General features: G+C 38.5%; 1 protein-coding gene and 1 long non-coding RNA gene across 6 annotated transcripts in view; one reads left to right on the top strand and one right to left on the bottom strand.

Annotated features, from left to right (window-relative positions):
- Window positions 1-21,331, bottom strand: part of NR5A2 (nuclear receptor subfamily 5 group A member 2) — an 87,546-nt gene that overhangs the window by 41,863 nt on the left and 24,352 nt on the right. The window lies entirely within an intron of this gene.
- LOC113459290 (uncharacterized) lies at window positions 9,065-20,574 on the top strand. Its single transcript, XR_003380403.2, has 4 exons — window positions 9,065-9,331; window positions 11,018-11,051; window positions 16,591-16,757; window positions 20,203-20,574. It is a non-coding gene; the product is annotated as an uncharacterized LOC113459290 (long non-coding RNA).

Consider the following 21,331-nt stretch of genomic DNA (forward strand, 5'->3'; position numbering starts at 1 on the left):
AGAGTGTATGCTTCCCACAGCACAGAACGTTAATCATTATAAACTTTTGTTTTTTCTGAAGAACAACACCGAAATTGCCAAACAGTAAAATGAAGAATAATGTGTATGCTTTGCTGAAATTCACCTTAATCTTATCAAAACCACACTGTGTCTTTCTTTTAGGAAAGTATTTCACAATATTTTGTGCTGTAACCAACAACTGCAGATTTATTGCAATTTTTCTTCTGAAGAGGTATTTTCAGCCTGAAACTTGATGAATTACCTGTTAAAAATTTCAGGGTCATGGGGTTTTTTTGTTGCTCTAAGTTAAATATTTTCCTTATAATTATTGCTGCAGATTCAGTTAAACAATGTGTTCACCTTTTACCCAGTTTACACCTACTTTTCTCAGAAGCTGAAGAATCCTTTTTCATCTCTGTTCATTTACATCAACTTGCCACAGTAGCTTTCGGCTTTTCTGCTACTAAAAATTTAAAAGGGTATCTAATGATTTAAAGAAACCACAATAATTGAAATTTATGTGATAAGACTGTGTTGGATTCAGCTGAATTATTTTTACTTATGATTCTAATAGGGAATGCAAATATGGAATAACATGAAGCATTCATCTCATAGTGCCACTTTTAAATTCTATGGCCATTGAATATCCATTTCCTAGTGAATATGAAGTGATTAAACATCTGTCTGAACTGCTCAGCCTGAAGCACATCGGTTCAAGGAATGGTTGAACTTTCTTTCAAATGCAGTTTGAGAGATCACTCACAAGCCATTGCAGACATATAATTTGAGTTGTTACTCCATTTTCTTATGCTATAGTGGTGCAAATCACCCCAAATCAAAGTTTTATAAGACAAGTGCACTCCAGAGACTATTTTTTACTCCTGAATGCATGCATGGTTTCCAAATCATTATATAGGTAGGGAAGGATTTGGGCTCTCCAGATGGCTTGCTGCTAACAGTGGGAAACCTCCTGTGCAAGGCTGCTGTCAAAAGGCAGCACGTAACAGCCAATGTGATTTCAGAAGTGAATGCACATAACTTTCAGAATCAGTGAATGCCCTAATAAAATGTGATTACTACCTATAATCTCAGTAATAAAATGCTACAAAGTTCAAGAAGAAATGATTTAATATTAACTATGATTGTTCCAGCTCTTTACTAGAAACCTGTGGGTTATAAAAATTTCTAGGTGAAGGCAGGGAGTGATCTTTACAAGTCTGTGTTTGGTTAAATGACTGTCCTGTTTCCATCTAGCTCTAGCATGAAGGGAGTATAAATCTTTTCAAGTTTGGTAGTGCTTTACATTTGTCTTGATTTAAAAATGAAAAGAAATAGAGAAATACTTCAGTGTGTGCCTTTTCCTGCTCCTTTGCAGACTGTACAGAGGCTTTTACACAAGTGCAGTTGTACTTGGAATGTGCCTCTGTGTGTAACTCTTTCTCTAGTAACTCCTGAATCCACCAGTCAGACCCAGAATATTTCCACAGGAAGTTTTTCTATCCAAGATAAGTTTCTATATGTTTGTTTGAATCAGTGTCCACACAGAGGAAAGTAACTGCTGAATACCGTGCTGAAAGAAAGTTTAATGTACTCATCCTTTATTCAATAGCAGGGAAGTAAGAAAGAGGAAGAGAGAAGGGCTAAAATGCTTCATTAGTTCCTTGCTTATGGAACCATTATTATTTGGAATATCAAATTACTTTGGAATTTTTTAAAGGACATAGACAAAGAATTTATAGCACAAAATAACATTTGAAAAGTCCCACACAGTTTTAGCCTTACAAGCTGTGGAGGGGTGCATGTGTGGTGCCCATGTTCTGAAAGGTGAGGAGTGTTTCTTGCTTAGGAAATGTGGGCAGGGAGAGCAATGGCTTTGCCACAGCTTCTCCACTCACATGGCCCTGGACAGCTCCCTGTAAGATCACTGGGAAAGAGGGGACCAAAGCAGCACTGCCCAGACATTTCCCAGTTTCATTGCTGATCCTCCAGAGAGTCAAAATTCTTTAACAGAGCAGCCTTGAGCATCAGCTCCCACTCATCCTGTTTTCTTGCAGGAGTGGAACACAAGGTGCCTGAGTCTGGGGGCCTCAGATTGCTGAAGGAGTAGGGGAGGGCAGCAGGTGGTCATCCTACTAAAGAATAAGATCCCTCTGCACTCCATTTAGAAAGTATTCCCATCTATTAAGGAGAAGGTAAATTACCAATCTCACTTCTACAAGCATCAGGTGAAAGGGCTGTTACAATAAGTTTTCTGTGTATATAAATCTATTATATAGGGCATCAAATGCGACGCATAGCACTCCTATTTCTTGTCCTTTTCCTCACACTTATCTCTGTGCAAACTGCATGAAAATGACTTGGTATTTCACAGTCAGCATTATTTCTGATGAATTATGAATGTGTTTTTCTTAGGTTCTTTTTTGGGTGGTTGTGGGTTTGTGTTTTTTATTTTATTTAACTGAAAATAAGAGAAGTATTTCTTTTTAATCCCAACTGAAAATTTTGCTTACAATGCAGTGTTTCTTGCCTCTCAAAGTGAATAGAAAGATAAGGAAAAGGCAAAATTAATTATTTTTGCCATCTGTTTCACAGAGTAGATGTACCTTCTTTAGCACTGGACCAATAGAATTTACCTTCAGAATCTTACTCCTGTGGGTATTTCTGCAGATGTTAGTGCAGCCTAAGCTTATGCATAGTTGGGTCTAGTATTTTAAAAGAATTAGATAAAGCTATGTAGTTTATGTAGCAATTTTGGTACTAGTGCTCTGTTGATCCCTTAAATTTCTCTGGAAATACACCTGTTTTTTTCTGATGTCAACAAACTAACTATAAAATTGTGTTGGACCATATTCTTAACTCTTAACTTGCATGGATATCAGTTCATTGACTTGCAATAAAATCTGAATTAGGCCCACCTGATGAATTATTAGCTTTTTGGGTCTGATCTGCTTTTTAGGCTGCACAGTGATTCCCTTGGGGAATCAGAAGACAAAACTGAGTCCAGTAAACTTTCTGATACTGCTGGTGAATGTATTCTTAATATATTCAGTCAGCAATTTCACTCTATTGTAGAGCAGCCTGTGATTAAAGTCTCTGTGGTCTTCTCCAAGTCACATATATTTTAGCATTACCTCAGAGGATCTGTAATGTCTATATAATGTTCCATGTCTAATTTCTATATAATGTTCCTTTCCTGTTTGGTGATTAATTGGTTAAATTATGTTTTCATTTTTCTTACTATTAGTGTATTGTTCCAGCTGAAACTTATTTTAAGAGTCTACAGGTAAACTCCAATATTAGCTCTCATTTTTAAATATTGTTTAGATATCAGCAACATCAAATTTTAACAGAGATCAATACAATATATGGGGTACATTATTAATGTTAAAAGACAAAGTTCTGGTAAGAACTAATATTTTTTTGGACAAAAAAAAATACTCTATTAAAACTCAATCAAGTAGGCATTGTATAGAAAATATTTTTAACTTGTGACTAAAGACACATGCTAATTTCAGAAAGCAATCTTTAAGATGATAACAGGCAACCAGAGTAATTTCTCAACACACTTAGGGTCCCATTCTTTCAAGTGTTGCATGCCTCAGAACACTGTTTTTTGCATGAGTTTTAAACAATAGTTACTTAAATCAGCTCTCATTTAAATTACACTATGTGGTTACTCTTCTGTTTAACAAGGTTAGTGTTTATTTCCAGTACAGCTGTTAAGTGGGTGTGGAGTATGGGAAAAAGGCAAGTCATAAGTGAAGAGTAATCTTACTCCCTTTTAACAGGTGACACCTACAGTGTTGGTTTGTATACACAGTGTGGGACTGTATTCACGATCACACCAATGGGAATATGCAAATAATTTTCTGAAGTCATGACTAAAAAGAAGTTACTTTAACGTTAGAACACCATAAGTAAGAGAGGAACAATTTGCCGGGTGAGTATTAGTGACAGTCAGGGTTGGACACTGACAAACCACACAAAGAATCCAGTACATTTAATGTTTCATACCATTTGTAGTTATCAGCAAATCAGTAGTTTTTTAATTTAAATGTTCTTATCTTTTGATTGAATAGCACTGTGATATTTTTCAGGAATTAAAATGTGCTAGTTTATATTTTACGTTTCATAGTCCTCTTAAAACTTTTGATGGACATCCAGCTATGGAAAGGCAAGTATTTCCTTCTGCCCATACTTGAACGAGGGAAGCATAAGGATGTAGGGTCTCCAGACTGAGAGCTGGGCACAGAGTCGCCTGTAATACACTTTGGCAGTAGAGGCTGGTGTTACTGTGGAACACTGCACTTGCCATACAAATGTATTCCACTGTGTTCTCCTCTGATTTGTAGTAGAACAGCCAGAAAAAGCCACAGCAAAAGCAGTAAGAAATCATGAGAAATGGTATCTTCAGTCAGGATGTGAAAGGAGATGGTATACTGATGAAGAAAAAATACAGAAATGTTGTCTTACATCCTGAGGGCTGCAGCAGTAAGTCACTGGGGCAGAGATTAAATGAGAAAGAAGACCCAATGCTAACAGAGAAAATGAAAGAAAAATCAGCCTTATGAATGGGTGTTGTCATGTATTAAACCAGTATCCATCTGACTAGATAGAAAAAATTGCTTAAAAACACTGAGGAAGCTGAAGTCGTCCGAGAAGGTTGTGGAGGTGTAGTGATGCATGATCCAACAAGGTACACAGGGATGATCTGAAACACTTACTACTTCTCTTTTTATCTTAGAAGCATTGCAGGAGGCTCTCAGCACGCAGCTACTACCATCTAGCTAAATCCTTTCAACTAGGAACATTGCCTTCAAAATATTGCCTCCTTTCCCAACAGAGCCAAGTGTGAAAGAGCAGACAGAGCCATGTTATTAAAAATCACAGGAAGTCCTGATTGAATGAATGTTTAAGGAACAGGCAAGTGTGTATTAAAATCTTTTTTTTTTCCATTCATCCTTTCATTTGGCTTTGTTTCATTTATTCCTACTTCCTGTTTCCTGTAGTCTAATTTGGAAATCTCTGAAGTATCATTAAAATACAATTGTCACAGCTCTGCTCAGGTCCCATATTGTCATTAGCTCTGCAATTAGGATTAATATTAATTTTTTAAAATATCTTTGAAGATACTGGTTTTACTTGGGTTGTTTGGTATGTTGATGAGAGGAACTTTTGCAGTACAGAGCACAGAATGAGTGGGAACCTTATAAGTAAAAATGACAGTAGACTGTGACACAAATCAGTCAGGCTGACTTTCTCTGCTGTCACAGCCAGGCACAGGTATACAAACTGTGAGTCTCTAAATTGGGTTCCTACATGTCTGCATGCAATAGAAGATTAACTGCTTAGTGTGTTTGGAAAAATTGAGAGAGTATGTACATCAAACTTACTGGGTTTTTCTTAGCTTGTTTCTGAATGACAGCAGGAATGATGAACAACAAAATCAGGCTTCTAATTACTTCCTGTTCTCCCATGAGTGCACCACACACCTCTGCTGCAGGAGCTGTTTCAGACTGGGAGAGGCTTGGCCAATGGGCAACAGCTTCCAATACAATGGAAACATTTTCTTCAAAAAATCTTTTTTTGCGTTGCTTATGTGCAAGTATCTGGCAATCTGCTATTAATCAATTACTTTGGTTTGTAATTAGGTTTAATATGAATTTTATTTTTGAAGGTTTGACATGACTAAAAGATTACCATAACACCCAAATGTAAGTTTTGTTGTTTATTCCCAGATTTAGCCCAATTTTACCAAAGTAGAGTGCATGATGACTCTGTCTCTAATAAGTTTTTCTGAGCTGTATTAGGACTTTTTAAAATATGGCTCCTTAAACCTATATCAGGGCAATTTTCCTGCTACATAGAATAGCTTGAATGATTTAAAAGTGTAAATGAATGCAAGATTATACAAATATTCAGCATTGTGTCACTGACAGGTAATGGACTGAATTCTGTCTTTGGTTAATCTGCCTGAGGGTCTGTTTCTTTTAGAGTATAAGGTCTTTAGGGACAGGCTGACTATTACTGTCTTTGGGCAGTATCTGTCTATGTTACCATAAATCAAATAGCAGAAAAGGGTTACCTGACTGCATGGAGCATACATGGACACTTCTCTGTAAATAAAATTATCAGTCTTTCAATCTAAACTGCCAGCTTCCAAAACAAACACGCAATGTCCAGTTATATAATACAACAAGATATTATTAGTGAAACTCAGTGACTCCTTACATAAATATGACCATCAGCTTAACAACACCCCGAGAATATTTTGCTCAGTAATTTTTGCACTGTGGCATAATCATATAACCTGACATCCTATGTAACCATGAAATACCAATAGTTGTGGCATTATACAGAATCCTGAGCGTGGATGATTCACAAGAAATTCTTACATTATGAACGTCTTCAATATTGATTCTACAATTCATATGCAGACAGAAATACAAAAATGCCTGGGTTTCAACAAAGGGCTACAAGGAGCCAGTCCTAACTTTTATTGCTTTGTATCTGTAAAGCCTTTGATAATGCACACATTTTTAAAGTACACCCTAACATAAGCCAGCTCCTACGTTCAGCTTCATAAGACAGCTCCTTTTGTATTTCCTCTTGCATGAGCACACACTGCACCAAAATCCAATATACTGTATCAAATTTATGCATTTTGCAAATATATGACTATTTGATAAATGGAGTTGAAAAGGGGTTTTTTTTGTTACTTTTAGCAAATGAAGAATGTGCATAGTTTAGTTTGTAGCTCACATGTTGCATTCAAATTGCCTCTTTCTACAGTGCAATGTGCATATGAAGTTCTCTGAGATGTCTGAAGTAGATTCACTGTAAGTACTTATCCAGAATATGCGATTAAAATGTAATTAATTTCTAGATATCATCAATATTCTGTCATTGCATAAGGGGAATGGACTAGGTGACCCATGAAGTCTATTCCTACCCTTATATCTATTATGATTACTTTATATTAGGAAAATTACTTTTTAAGGTCACTTTTATGTCATGGTTCCCCTTACACAAATATTTGGTACATTTGGCCATTTATGTGTATTTTTTCCAGTTCTGCTTAGCATGGATTCAGTACAGGCAGAGCACCAAATGAAGGAAAAACGTGGTATTTTGTTGTAAATAATTCATAAAACAACGTTATGACCCTTATTCCCCGTGAGGCACCCAGATAATGAGCCACCCAAATGAAGCAGTGAAAACATGCACTTCCCCTGCCATGGGTGTGCCCCTGACAGACTCCTCAGGGTCACAAACCCATCAATCTCTTTTCACACATGAGCTAATCAATTCAAAGAGGGAAGTGCCAATGAGCTATTAGATCAATATGGTGAAGTATGGAGATTGATCTTATCCCAGAGTGACTACATTAACAGACTCGTCAGTGTGACCTCTGCCCTGCGGCGCACATTATACAGGATTGCAAGTCTGAAATCTGAATGAAGACCTCAGGTCATTGCTTTTAATAATCTGCTTTGCTGAAAGAATTAAAAGTAAATCTGTAAAGGGATGACTAATGAAAATATGAAGTACTTTCTGTTTCCCTAGTCTTGGTATGCTTGCAGAAATCACAGCAGCCGGCAGCATTGGCTGTGTCCCACAGGCACCTGCTCAGCCAGGCCGGGCTGTCGGCGTTTGGGAGAACACTTCAGTACAGCCTCTGAGAGTGTGCTCTCCAGAAACCAAATACAACAGGATAACAAGTACTAGCTCTGTCAAAATCACTTGAAGTCTTGGCTGAACTGCCAGACTGAGAGCTGGACTGGAGTCCTGGTGGCCTGAATTATTTAGCTGGTGTAAGTGGGATGGCAGGAACTGCCACTGCTGTGGAAGTTGCTCAGAGTGCTGCTATGCACTGAGTGTTCCTTCACCAAGCAAAATGTTCCCTGTTCTTGCATTAACTCGAGGTCCAGCCCTGGGAGTCAGTCTGCTTTCAGTAAGGCCAGAGGCCAGTGACTTTGGGGAGAATTGATCTGATCAGAGGAGCCTAGTTCACAAAATTCGTGAGCAATATGTGCATACATTCTATAATGCTCTGCTGTCCCCCAATCAACCTGTGCTGGTAAACATCAGCAGCTCTGCAGGAAGTCTGTACATGAAGTGATCACATGTAATACTATAAGCAACCATTTCGGGCATCTCATTTTAAAGACTCATTCTTTTCATATATAATTTCAGAGATCCTGAAAAAGAAGTACACTTCTTTTTCTCAGAGCATGATATTAATATTGTTAATATTTTTAAACTCTGAATAATTTCATTGCAATGAAACATTTATGTATAGAACACACTTTTAATACTGTATTTTTATTATGCCAAACATTTTTATTGTTCATTGTATAATTGAATCAATGAATTAGGAAAAGGTTACTAAAAAAGGATTAATGAATTTTTAATGAAACTAAATGATATAACTTCTGTTAGTCACTGAGAATAATGGCAGATCTATCAGGTTTATACAGATAAGAGCTTTGTGAGTTTATCTGAGAGCCCACATAATGGCCCTCATTTAGTGTAACCTAGAGAAACAGCCCTAGCAATCCTATTCAGGATTTTAATTCATTGTTTATGTATATGATCTCTCTTCCGCCTTGTGATCAGAACACCTGTCTAATGATGCAAATATGAATCTCTTTAGCAGACACATCTATTTCCACTTGTAAAACACTTACTGAAAACAATGCTCTTTCAAAGTCTAAATGGAAGAACCAAGCAATGCAATACCACTGGGAAATGTTTCTGGACTCAGGGTAACAGATAGGGAAGCCAGTGAGAACTCTGCACATTAATAGTGAGAATGTGAACATTTCAATGCTCGCATAGCTCAAATCCTTAATGAGCACACCAGCCTAAATTCTAAACACTTTTCAGGTAGAAATTACTATGCTTAAAGATATCTCAGTAGAAAATCCTCATATTGGTATAACACTGATTGAAATGTGAATGCTATACAAATGTCATGTAGAAAACTGTATGGCAGTTGCAAACTTGGTTCTGAATCCTACAGAGGCACTAAATATGTGATCTTTGCAACGTAGCATTTATATTCTGATTATTTGGGAATGGATATAAAAATAGGTAGCAGAATGTTATATTAGTACAGGATATACTGGAGAGGAGGGACTTTATAATGGTGCCCTTAGAAACATATTTGCATTTTTTCAATTGGAGGTATGTTACCAAACTTCAAGAGAATGATTGTGGTACTTTTCCTACCTTCCAGTAGAAACTGAGAGTATGCAGAACATGTGTGGTGCACAAGATGCTGCTCAAGAACTTGTCTGAATTCTGTGAGACCACATAATTCATAGTGGTAAGCCACAGTTACATAAATCTCACCACCAAAATGGGCATACTTTTTCCTGCCACTAAATTGTGGTTTTTACATCATGTCCTTTCCAAACAAACTAAAAAGCTATTCTATAATAGAAGGGTTTTAGATCTAGAAGGGGTTTAAAATCCTGATATATATTTGTATCTTTCCACTTATAAAGCAAGGAAGCTAATACACACCCAACAGTACAAGTCTCAGAAGGACTTTGATGCAGGAAAGCTCTTGTCCTTTACTCACTGATGGAAAGCTGGTGATTAAATATTTTCACTAAAATGAAAGCAATTCTCCTGAGCAGGGCCAAGGGTAAGTAAGTTTATAGCATATATAGAACCAAAACACCTTTTCCAGAAATATATTAACACTATCTTTTTAAGATTCAGTGCCTCACATTCAACAAGTGCTAGAAGTAAATGCTGCCTCCCAATGGAAACATAAAGTTTGTTTCCCAATAAAACAACTATAGAATTTCTAGTCCAATTGTTTTAACCTACCTCTCATAAGAAAAGAACAATTTTCATTCTGGATTTCACAATCAAATATTTTGGTTTATGAATTTCATTCCAGTGGGCTCATAATGTACGTCTTGAGTAAGGCAGTTATCTTTTCCCTTTAAAAACAACCACTTGAAAACTGGTCAGAAATACAAGGAAGCAAAACTGGAATAGTGCTAGAGTTCAAACAAGGTCGTGAAGTTAATGAGAAATACAATTTATCTTACGATTCTGCAATTTACCATACAGTCTCACAACTCGTAATTGCAATATCACTGTCACACATGTGCTATCAACACATGCATCTGCCTGGTCACAGAATCTGTCGCTGCATTAGGGGTATCTGCTAGTGGCATCTATTTAGATGCTTGTTATGTATCTGAGTGCAAATAAGTAATACACATTATAGTCAGTAAGACATGTTACTAAGTTCTTTGTAACACAGGAATGGATTGAAAAGAAACCACTTCAATTTCCCCTGCAAGCAAGAGCTTATAGGCAGAGAACATTTCTGAAAACTTTCAGAACAGAAAAATAATCTTCTGGGAAAGTTACAATAGATTCAAAATACATGTCTAGAATCTAAATGCTTCCTCAGCCTCAATAGAATAAATAATGCTTTCTAGGTAAGTACTGCAGCTCTTTTGATAACATATATATTAATAAATTAAAAATGCCTGTAGATTGACAAGTGCATTGTGGGCTTATACTGGAAAGCCAATAGCTAATTATGAAAGCCTGACTTGACTAATCAATTATTCAGATGAACATTAGGTGCCTATTATATGCGTAAACATGGGAATTATATTTCCCCTAAGTAACTTTCTAAAATAACAAACCCAAAACATGTAAATTTGAAACAGACAGAAATGGCACTATTATGCCCTTATTGCACATGCAGAACTCCCACTGAATTATTCAGGGAACAGTGAATCGGAAGCCTCGATCTTCTGACTCTGAGCAGCACAGCAATAGCAGCACATGCCATGTAGTATTTGTTATGCATGTAATATTGATTTAGCTCATTCTTGCTGGTCATGTTTCAAATTCATTTCATGTTTGGGAGATAGGGAAAAGGAGTAGTATCTCTGGATTGATATTTGCAATATATTTTTATGCCTGTTGAACACAAGATTATCTGATAAATTAGTAACACCGTGTCTTTTGATTGCAGGAAGAACATGCCTTTGAAAATGAGCACCATTGAGGTAATGAATTGTGTTTTGAAAAGGTTTGTACTTGCTACCCACCTCCTGTATGTAAAGACTGGGAGAGGGCTGGTATTACAAAACAGATTCACTTATATTTCTTTAAGGCACAAACCACAACAAAATAAGGCATAATTGTCCTTTGCATTTAAAAAAGACCATGCTCTTAAACAGCATACAGCAACAGGGAAACCAGAAATAGATGTGACCAGACACCTGCTGACAAACAGTGACAAATCCCACTGACACTGCAGTGACCCCCAGTTAGTCAAGATTTAATTAAGGAGTATAATTAAGTCAGTGGAACAGAACACTAATGAGTAGTGTTTTTTTATATGGGTAATTACACATAAGAATACAAAGTGAGCTAGACCCCTACATATATCATTAAAATGAACAGTATAGAAGGACAACTAGGGCTTAAATATTTTTGTTTTTTCTCTGCAATAAGGCAGGTTGAAGCACCCCATCTTGCCAAGCATATGTAACATGCTTACAAATGCCCCTGGCCCAGCCAAGCATGTGTCTAAGCATGTTGGTAACATGACCTTGGTAGCGCAATGCACATCACCACAGCTATGCATGGATGGGACTGCCAGGCTCTGTCTGTCACTGTGTTTGCCTGTGTTTGTACTGGGCAGGGGTCACTCAGGCTCCTTTTCTAACAAATGACATTCTGTTGCTATTCTCTTACAAGTAACACTGCCTCTGGATTTCATTTATCACAAGTGTTGATTACGAGGAAGACATAGGTTACAAATTGTTCCTATGATTATCTGCATGTTGGGCACAGTATACCTTTACAATCAAATGACAGAGATTTCTTACAGCACATCCAGATCCACTTCTCTGGAATTTATTCTGGGAATCTTCGGGCAGTTGAATGAAATAGCTGAAATATTTCTGACTACGTGGTTTTTGCTTATATTTGCTTGTAATTCCAACATAAAAGTATTGTAAGGTAGATTTACTAGACCAACATTTTAAACTAGGGTGGAAAACATCATCATGAATAATGATGACAATGGTAGGGGAAAAACAACTTTCCTGTGGTCTTGAAGATTTAAAAGAATGCCTGTGTAGTTTGGGGCCAACCCTCTGCTGGGATTACTCTATCTGCTCCCAGCTGGTAGCCTGCAGTTCATGACAGCCTTTTATCCGTTATCAAAGCAACAAGTGGAAAAGCAGATCCTCCTGCCTGCTAACACTCTGTTCTGTTCTCTCTGTAGAATTTCTGCTTCTAAATCTTTCCTTTTAACAAGTCCTCAGATTTCCTTCCTACGGCTGCAGGAGACACTAAATATCTCTCAAGTTTCTAGCTCACTTGTCTAACTTAAACTCTGCAGAACACTAAAGGAAGAAAGAATAATTGCACTGCACCAGCACGTTTTCTACAGGAACTGACTGAAATGCAGAATGAGCCTTATCTTGCTCACACTGGAGTGCTGAGAGTTTAGCAACTGAGTTCAGTGACAGCAAAAGAACCTAATTACTCAAACATGGTACCAATACAATGCTTTTACAAATTATTATTACAAATTATTATTTACAAATTATTATTACAAGTTTTACTGTTGCAAAAACAAAGCAAACAAACTGCATTGACACTTACATAATATATCCTGCATTTACTTTGCTTTTTTAGTAGCATAGGAAAAAATAAAACCAGGTAGAACTAGGAGATATTTAAGTATAATTAATGCAAATTATTTCAAGCAAATTCTACCTACTGAAACGGAACAGTTATTTTTTATTAAAACAAATATTAATGAATATATTTTGTGTAGTAAAAGTATATATTCCAATTTTGCTAAAATCATGCTGTCATGGAGTAATAGGCCTTAGATACACAATCCTGTAACAGTAACAATCAGATAAAAATTAAGAGAATTTAACAAGTTTTTATGTAGGCTATGTTAAACAAAAATATATGTTAAGATTTTGGGGATTTTTGTTAAGCACTTTGTTTTTTAAACAGATTTTCCACAATTAATGGCAGTCACACAATGACAAAGATGCCATGGGAATGCCATTGTGGCAGTGAATCTGGGACTTGCTCTCTCTCTGGATGCAGGCATTTGCCACCAGGCTCCTCTGTGCATGCCACGGTGCCGCTCTGAGCTGGCCACAAGAGATGGGGCAGGGCCAGGTCCTGCCAGCACCATGCCCTGCCCACAGCACAGTCCTGTCACACTGAGCACAACCACCTCTGGGGCCTCTGGTGCTCTGCTGAGATATGGGCAGTAGCATCGCATTTTCATGAGATGCCTGAGGTAAACATTCCAGAAAGGACACAAAAATTTCAAAATATGAAGTTTGTATCTTAATTTTTTCCCATAAGCTGCAGCACATGCAAAAACCCTAGCAGAACTTTATGCAGTAAACCAAGGGAGGCCATAAAAATTATGCAAGTTATTTTCCCATTTTCATTTTTCTGCAGGCATGTGCCAGGATAAAATGCAGGGCTAGCAGGAGGGACTTCTGCATGGGCTGCAGACACAGGAGTGCGTTAGGGTCCCTGACATCTTCTTCTGCCCCGTGTTTGTCCCCGCGAGGCTGCCCCTGCCCGGCCGTGTATGAATGAACAGAAGTGCCTTTCATCCCCCACTTGCCTGGCGCTTCAAAAGGAATTACAAAAATAGCAGCCACAAAAATCCAGCTGCCTGCCAAAAGGCCCGCACACGTCCCATTCTCACAGGCATGCAAAAGGTTGGAGAGCTCAGCAGAATTTTTATGTACGGGAGCAGGCCCAAGGAAAACTCACACGCCATAACCAATTGTGGACAGAGGATCATCTATCAGCAGACAAATGCAGGAACTCCAGAATGTCTCTCCTCAAATGAAATAATATATCTTTGAAAGCCAATGCCCGTTTTAGGCCTGAGGCCCATATATCAAGCCTGAGAGGCTTGTGGATACGCTCCAGGGCCATTAACCTTCCACCTGTTTCCCCTTGTCCTTCAGGATGAGACCCTGCCCTTGATTTTACTCCCTTCCCCTGTTCATCTTCCGACAGAGTGTAAATGTAAAGCAGAGGGCCTGCGAAATAATTCAAAGGCAATGGACCAGGGACATGGTTACAAATCTCTGCCACTGGCACTGTGACTTATGCAGGCAGTTTGTCACACATGAGCCAGGTGACCTCTGTGACATAACAGAGAAAAATATCGCCCGAGATCAAAAGATGAGATTCAGAGCACTCTAAGTAACTCTGGTGTACACAGCCACACTATGCGGTGGCCAAGGGTTTCCTCTCCTCCCAGTGCTGCTCGCTCCCTCACTAGCGGGCGAGACACACTGCTGCTAATTTCAGTAATCTCTTTTTCTCTCATCTCTTTGGAAATCTTTCCTGTAATCTGAACATCAACATTTGTCTCCTTCTGAAGCCCCTCTTTTTCAATAAAGATAGTTAAATTGACAAGGAGGGACAGCAAAATGTCATTCAGCGGATAAAAATTAATGAAAAAAATGTGTCATAATTGAAAAGAGTGGATTAGTCACCTTTGTAAATAGGTCTGTTTTAATGAAATAATTTTTGAAATTTTAAGTAGTACTGAAACTTTGTATGAGCAATGATGTCCCTAGTATTGCAATAAAAAGTGTTCAAAGTTCAAACATTTATTGGGATTTGACTCTCATGACAGTAAAAATGAGAGTAGAGTTAGTATTTAAAATTATGTAATAGACCCAGATAGCACACTTCTGCACCTATTAATATTTTCAAAGAGATATACTACAGAATCAGAATAATAGTCACTTGAAATAAACCCAATCAGAGTAATTTTTTTAAAAAATCTTGAATTCATTTTTCAAGCTGTGTTCTACATAGGAAGTCTCCCAGCTGTTTTGTACATTCAGGACTCTGCTGGGTGCAGACAAAAGAGTAAGGCCTAATGCAGTGTTTCTCTTTCACTCCCTGTAACCTAATGGTATGTCTGGTATGGACATTTAATTTTGTCTATTTCATAAATTAAAGAAAACCCACAACTGTCACAGTATCCCTGGCATGATGATGAAATGAGAAATACAACTGTAGCTAAATCAGCCTAAATCCCATTCTAATCCTAAATCACTTTGGCACTTGCCAACATCTACTTGATGAAAAACTCAGTTTAACCCGTGAATGTATATAAAAATATACAGACACACAGAAAAATTCAGCACATTGATTACAAGTGTGCCAAGTGTTACCTTATCAGCTATTTCATCCTGCTTCATCTCATGCCGACTTGGAAAATTTTGCAATGTTCACACTCTTTCTCAAAATCACCTTGCGTTCCACTATTGAAATAGATCTAAACTCACTACATCTAAAAGCATAGAAAAGTTGGACAATGGACAGGTTTTGAGGCTAAATCGTGCAGCAGTTACAAAGAAACACACAGCTGAAAATCATTTCACGTTTCCCGTTGACTAAAACCTGATGTACAGCAGTAAACCACTCTGTGCAGAATGCTGCAACAGTAAACACAGTAAATGCAAAATTAGTATTACAAAAAGATTACTCTGAAGTGTTGCCACATGCATTTGTAAAAATAAGACAGCTGTTTGATTTTATAATGCTACAATCTTTTGCTCTGGTTCAGGCCATATGATTAAACACACATTTTCTTCTTTTTAATATCTCTAAAGAAAGTCTGTCAGAGACACAACAGTCAGCAATTACAGGTCAGTTTTGTCACCAGTTTCACTGAACTCCAAGTCAAATTCCAGATGTCTTCATTTTTGAAAATACCTAGTGTTACTTTTTTGTGTAAAACAGAGGTGTTATAATCAAATTTTCTGGCAGTCAAATCTTTAGCTCTTTTACACTTCTACTGAATATATTAATTTTTATTTAATTTTGGTTTCACTTAGACTTTCTGCATTTTTTAATATATTTGATGTATCCCTGAAAAAATTAATATTTAATTTCAAAAGCACCTAACCCAATCCATTTCTTTTTACAGTAAGTATGATCTAGTGCATCTGCTTTTGTAATATTCATGAAATCTGGAAATCAAGGCTAGGCATCATATGCTACCATCATATGCTAATAGAGGGTTTTGCTCATTTGAGTGTTTGATCTGTTTTGAATGCCCAAATGGCCTATTAGAATTTCTAAGACATAAACTACTGTAAATGTTATTATATGTATAAAAATACTATTATATGGATATAGTAAATTTTAATTTTTATAGATACACACTCAGATTCACATGAAATAATTTGTCTCATTTACCTCCTGCCATGTGTTTTTTGTGTAAATAGCTGCTGAGCTATTTTATATAACTGAAGGTTAAATTATGCTGATTCTGAAGAAGAGAATTTGAGTCTTGGTTATAATATAACAGAATATCTTGTCTTGAGGAAAAAAGCCTCAAAATAATTGGTTTACATAGTACATGCATGCTACCAGCCCAGTTAATTGCATTTTTGAGTGGCTATGCCTCTCTGATTCAGGCATTTGAAACAAAGCAAAGCAAGAAGTATTTAACATTAACAGTAATATAAATAATAATAATTTGGGGCATGAATCATTCCTTACATTCCTTTCCAGCTAGAGACAATTTCTGTTGGGAAAAGTGCCATATAGTATCGACAGTGACAACAAATTGTATTGTGCGCTGAACATCTGTTTCCGACTCCCACACTGATATTGCAGGTTGGCTACTTCTGATTTAGTCTTCACAGGCTGCCCAACCACAGAGGAACTGGAAATTACTGGTACGTTCAACTTTTATTATTGGAACACAGGAAAACTTTATCATCATGCTGGGAAGGTCTGTGTCTTTTGAAATATTGGAAGGAGGATTATGTGAGCGCAGAAAGCCACATGCGGCAGTTCTTAGGAAGAAGGGGAAAAGTGGCTCCTCTTCATTGTGTGTGCCCATACACATGGGTATGAATGTCTGAGATTAAAATCTCAAAATGGATCAGTATTTCAGTTTTCAAGATGCGATGTTTGATGGCGAGGGTTTGGTGAGGGGTGTTTATTCTTAATAAAACCAGCAGCACTGCAAAAAAGGACTGGATTCTCCCAGTCTTGCTCAATAGGTACCAGTGTCCCTATACAGAATACCTCTGGAGTTCAAAGCAGTTCCTGTAGGGCAGAGCAGACTGAGGTTTAGTTTGAATTGCAGGCTCTAGCCCCAGAGAACTGAGCTGTTCTAACTCGTAGTTACAGCACCAATTTACTATGGTAGCAATTGAAACAGTAAGGCTATGTTAACTAGCTGAAATTACACCTGTTAAAAAAATCAAAGCCAGTACTAAGCATTTTTTTTGAAACTAAGGGGAGCTTGTTAGAATGATCAATGTCATTTTCCTCATAGTTACACCACCATTGTTAAAAAAAAAGTTAAGTTCCATTTCGGCTGGGAAAAAGAAAAGAAGGTACATTCTTGATAGGCACCATGGACCAGTTTGATAAAGCTCCAACTCCTGATCTGTAAACTTTTTTACAGAGAAAGGAGAGCAAGAAATTCCACTGAACTCCTGTTAACACTAATTAGAGTTGCCAGCATGCAGTGAAATCAAAGGCAAAACATGTGGAGCTCCCACTGAAGTCAAGAGGAGAAGGGTATGACTTAAAGGAGAGGCATGCAAATTAAAAATAAATGTGGTTCAACTTTACCAAATGAGCTACTCATGTAAATACACACTTTGAGGTCTAACCCTTCCTACTGGGAACACTCTCCCTGCAAGTTCATTCCTAGTCAGGAGACAGCATTGTCCTTGACCACACTTGTCAAATGAGAACCTATCTTGTAAATGATAGTTCCAAGCCATGGACAATGTAAAGCAATTGCCATGTGTTTATTTCTAGTTAAAGTTGTTACTATTGTTGCTGTTGTTAATATTTTTATTATTTATTCACTGTTCTATAAGCAAGAACCATTATTTTCCAAGTCCTGCCATCAGAAAGACAGTGGTACTTACAGCAATTTTGGGTTTCTCAAAGACTTGATATTCTAGGTAAAATCTTAGCAATATGGCAAATATTCCAAATAGTGTTAGGACAACCCACGTCTTGGCCTCAGATGCAGAAAATTGCCTGTTCTTGTTTTTCATGAGTATGATATGTACTAACCCAAACAACACTCAGTAGAATTTGTTTGTGAGCAGCTGGCTTTCTATGTCCTGCTCTTCTCTCCATGTGTAGATTAAAGGTACCTCAGTGACTGTGGAGCTGTCAAAAAAGAAACTGAAAGTATTTTATGCTGTAGTGACCTGGGAACAAGCTACACATCAATTTTGGCTTCCACTTGCTCACCAGATTATTTGCACCACCACCTAATTTAGTCTCACGTCTCCTAGCAGCCAGTCTAATACATCCCTGCCATTCCCACAATTCTAAGGATTGTGGGACAGGGTTGTTATTGCCCTAAAACCACTGCACAGACAAACAGAAACAGAAACTTTGGGCAATGGTTATTCTTTCTACATGTTTTAGCTGTTACATAAAGGAAAGTTAATACTTAGAATTAAATAACTTTGTAGTTTTATTGTGATTTTTACTGAGCTCTAGAAATATCAATATGATGACTGCTGGCCCTTATGATCCACATACCATGAAACTTTTTCTCAAATATTTCCACCTTTTCCAGAAACGGTACACAAAGATTTTGAGGGCTTGTTGCTGAAACCACTGACTGATTGAAGAAAAAAGTCAGCAGACCCCAAAGCCACAAATGATTGCAGCCTATGTAGTGGGCATGACACTAGCACAATTCCCAAGAAAGAGAAAGGAAAAGAAGATAAAGTAGATAACAAATAAGGAATTTAGAAGTAATGTGGCAAATGAAACTTAAATGCTTGACACAAGCAGCTTTACAGAAGAAAACAGAAAACTGGCAAATGCTATGATGAAAATGGAAACACAGTATTCAAGATCTTAACTTGCATTTCTTACTTGGACAAAATTTGTATTGGTTACAGTAAAGCTTTTTCTGATATGCAATATAAGACTGGGTCCATAAGCACAGCCTGACTTGGACTGTAAAATGCTATACACAAGGCTGATTTGTTCAGCTCTCTATTTAGGAGAGCAAGCAGTTATAGGTACATATTTATTTCCTTGCACAGTGAATTCTGGCCATAGCATGGAGATGAGGAAGGTTCCTATCGTGTTAGTCTTTTCTGCTCATACCTTGAAGAGGGATGAAGCAGATGTGACCATTCAGCCCTGTCTCTGCCTCCCCTAAAATGCTGGATCATCCCTCAGACTAATCAGTTGCACAAGAGATGCAGAAAGCTGCTTCTTGAGTGGTGAGGGATTATGACTCAGCACCACCAGTGTGCTCATTACTCAGGACAAACTGGGAGACTGCAGTAAGCATTCCCCAATAAATACCAAAAGGTATCCAGATGAAACAAAGGGATGGTGTTGACTGTAACACCAGAATAAAGAAACAATTCTTCCTCACATTCAGTGTCACTTAGTCAGGGTGATGTTTCCTGTACTCAGCAAACACGCCAGTAAAAGAATTTCCTTGGCATCGAGACAACATGGAAATGTCCTTTTAAAATCAGTTAATGCCAATAGAACTCATGAGCTAGCTGGAACCATTTCCTATGCTATGGAAAGAACACTCAAATAAGGTTAACCAAGACATTTCACCCTCCCAGCCTCCCCCCTCCCCATCTATTTCTGGATGTCTTCTTTTGTTCACCCTTTGCTAATTATAGTGGCCTTGCTTAGGTGATATTTATAGTCTTAAAAGAGTTGCCTGACTTTTAGAACACTTTATTCATGTATATTTCCTGTGTTTATTGTTGCCTTAACTAATTTTTTAAAATTAATTTTACTTGATCCAAGATTTTATTTAGCAACAAAAATCAAAGTAACTTTTCTTTCAACAAATGCAAGAGCTGTATTTAGATGTAAAAAGCATTTTTCTATTTCTGAATTTCCGAACACAGATTTTAGTTTCTTTCCCTCTCCAAGTGATAAGTATGACAGAAAACTCTGGAATCAGACAAAATGAAATTTCTTTTTTCACTGCAGTATGGTTACTTGGTATTTTATTTTACTAATTTATCAGTAATGAGTAATTTTGTCAGTAATGGTTGCTTTAATGAGTGGGGTGTTTCTGAGACACAGTGTTAAATATTTTTTTTCCAGACTACCCTGATGTTTTCCTAACCACCTATAACTGAAATTCCACAGGTTGCAGAAGTGGAAAAAAGACACTGAGAACATCTACAGAAAATTACATCTTCACTTTCCCACCTGCACCATATTTCATCACTTTCTTAGTTTTTCTTCATTCCTTCTTAAATCAGCCTTTTTGTTTCTTGTGCGGTTGCACTGAAAATGTGCCTGTAGTGATGCCAGTAGCAACAGCTTTCAGTCCCTATTTCAAAATGCCAAATAAAGAACATTTTGGGAAAAATCTGATGCATGCCTTTCAACTTCTTGACAGCAGTTGGAAATGTTAGAGCAAGACTAGCTGGTGTTTCACCTTTCAGCAGCAAGGCTTTCCCCGTGCCTGGAAGCGGCCGCAGTCAGGCGCGCAGAGCTCAGGTAAGGGAGAGCACCTGGCAGCTCCGGGCCGCCGCGGTGTGCGGTCCTCGCCTCACACAGGGGCCCCTGGCTGGGCTGGCCAAGGGCACGGTGCCCGCCGCAGCCGCTCCAGGGGGAACGCAGGGAAGTGAGCGGCCCCTTCTCTGGGGGAGCCGCTGGAGCCCCTCAGCCTCTCGAGGCTGGAGCCCGGGGCTGGGCACGGACCCCGCCACACGCCCTGCCCTGCCCGCGCTGCAGCGGCGCTGGGGCGCAGAGCTGCGGGCGGCACCTCGGGCTGCCAGCCCCGACCCCTTCACTCGGTCCTGAGGCAGCCTCAGAGGAGCAGTGCCGTGCCTCGTGTTAGCCGTTTTTTTCAGCTTTTCTCCCGTGTTATTTGCTGATGCCTGCGCTGGGCACAGCGCTTCCCTCACCTGCCAGCCCCAACACCTCCTCATGGCCCCACCTGGGCCCCACCCACGGCGGCATTCAAGCTCCAGCCAGGGCCCTGGGCTCCCTCACTGCCGGTATGTGTCCGTGTCTGGTCCCTTCCAGTCCTGCCATGTCCTTTTGGCTCCCAAGGCTCTCTGTGAGAGAGGGAGGTGGGGTGGGATGGGATGGGATGGGATGGTCCTGTGGGAAGATGGCAGCTCTGCCCCTCAGTGAGGCTGAGGCCGTGGTGCTGCTGTGCCCAGCGGTTTCTGTGGCACATGGAGAGAAAATGTTTCAAATCCATTTAGTATTAGGCTAAGATGGTGTGTTGTGATTTAGGTGAAATTAGCTCTGAATAAAACTG

Source organism: Zonotrichia albicollis, chromosome 8 (assembly GCF_047830755.1).
Source record: "Zonotrichia albicollis isolate bZonAlb1 chromosome 8, bZonAlb1.hap1, whole genome shotgun sequence".
In the NCBI taxonomy this organism is placed as follows: Eukaryota; Metazoa; Chordata; class Aves; order Passeriformes; family Passerellidae; genus Zonotrichia; species Zonotrichia albicollis.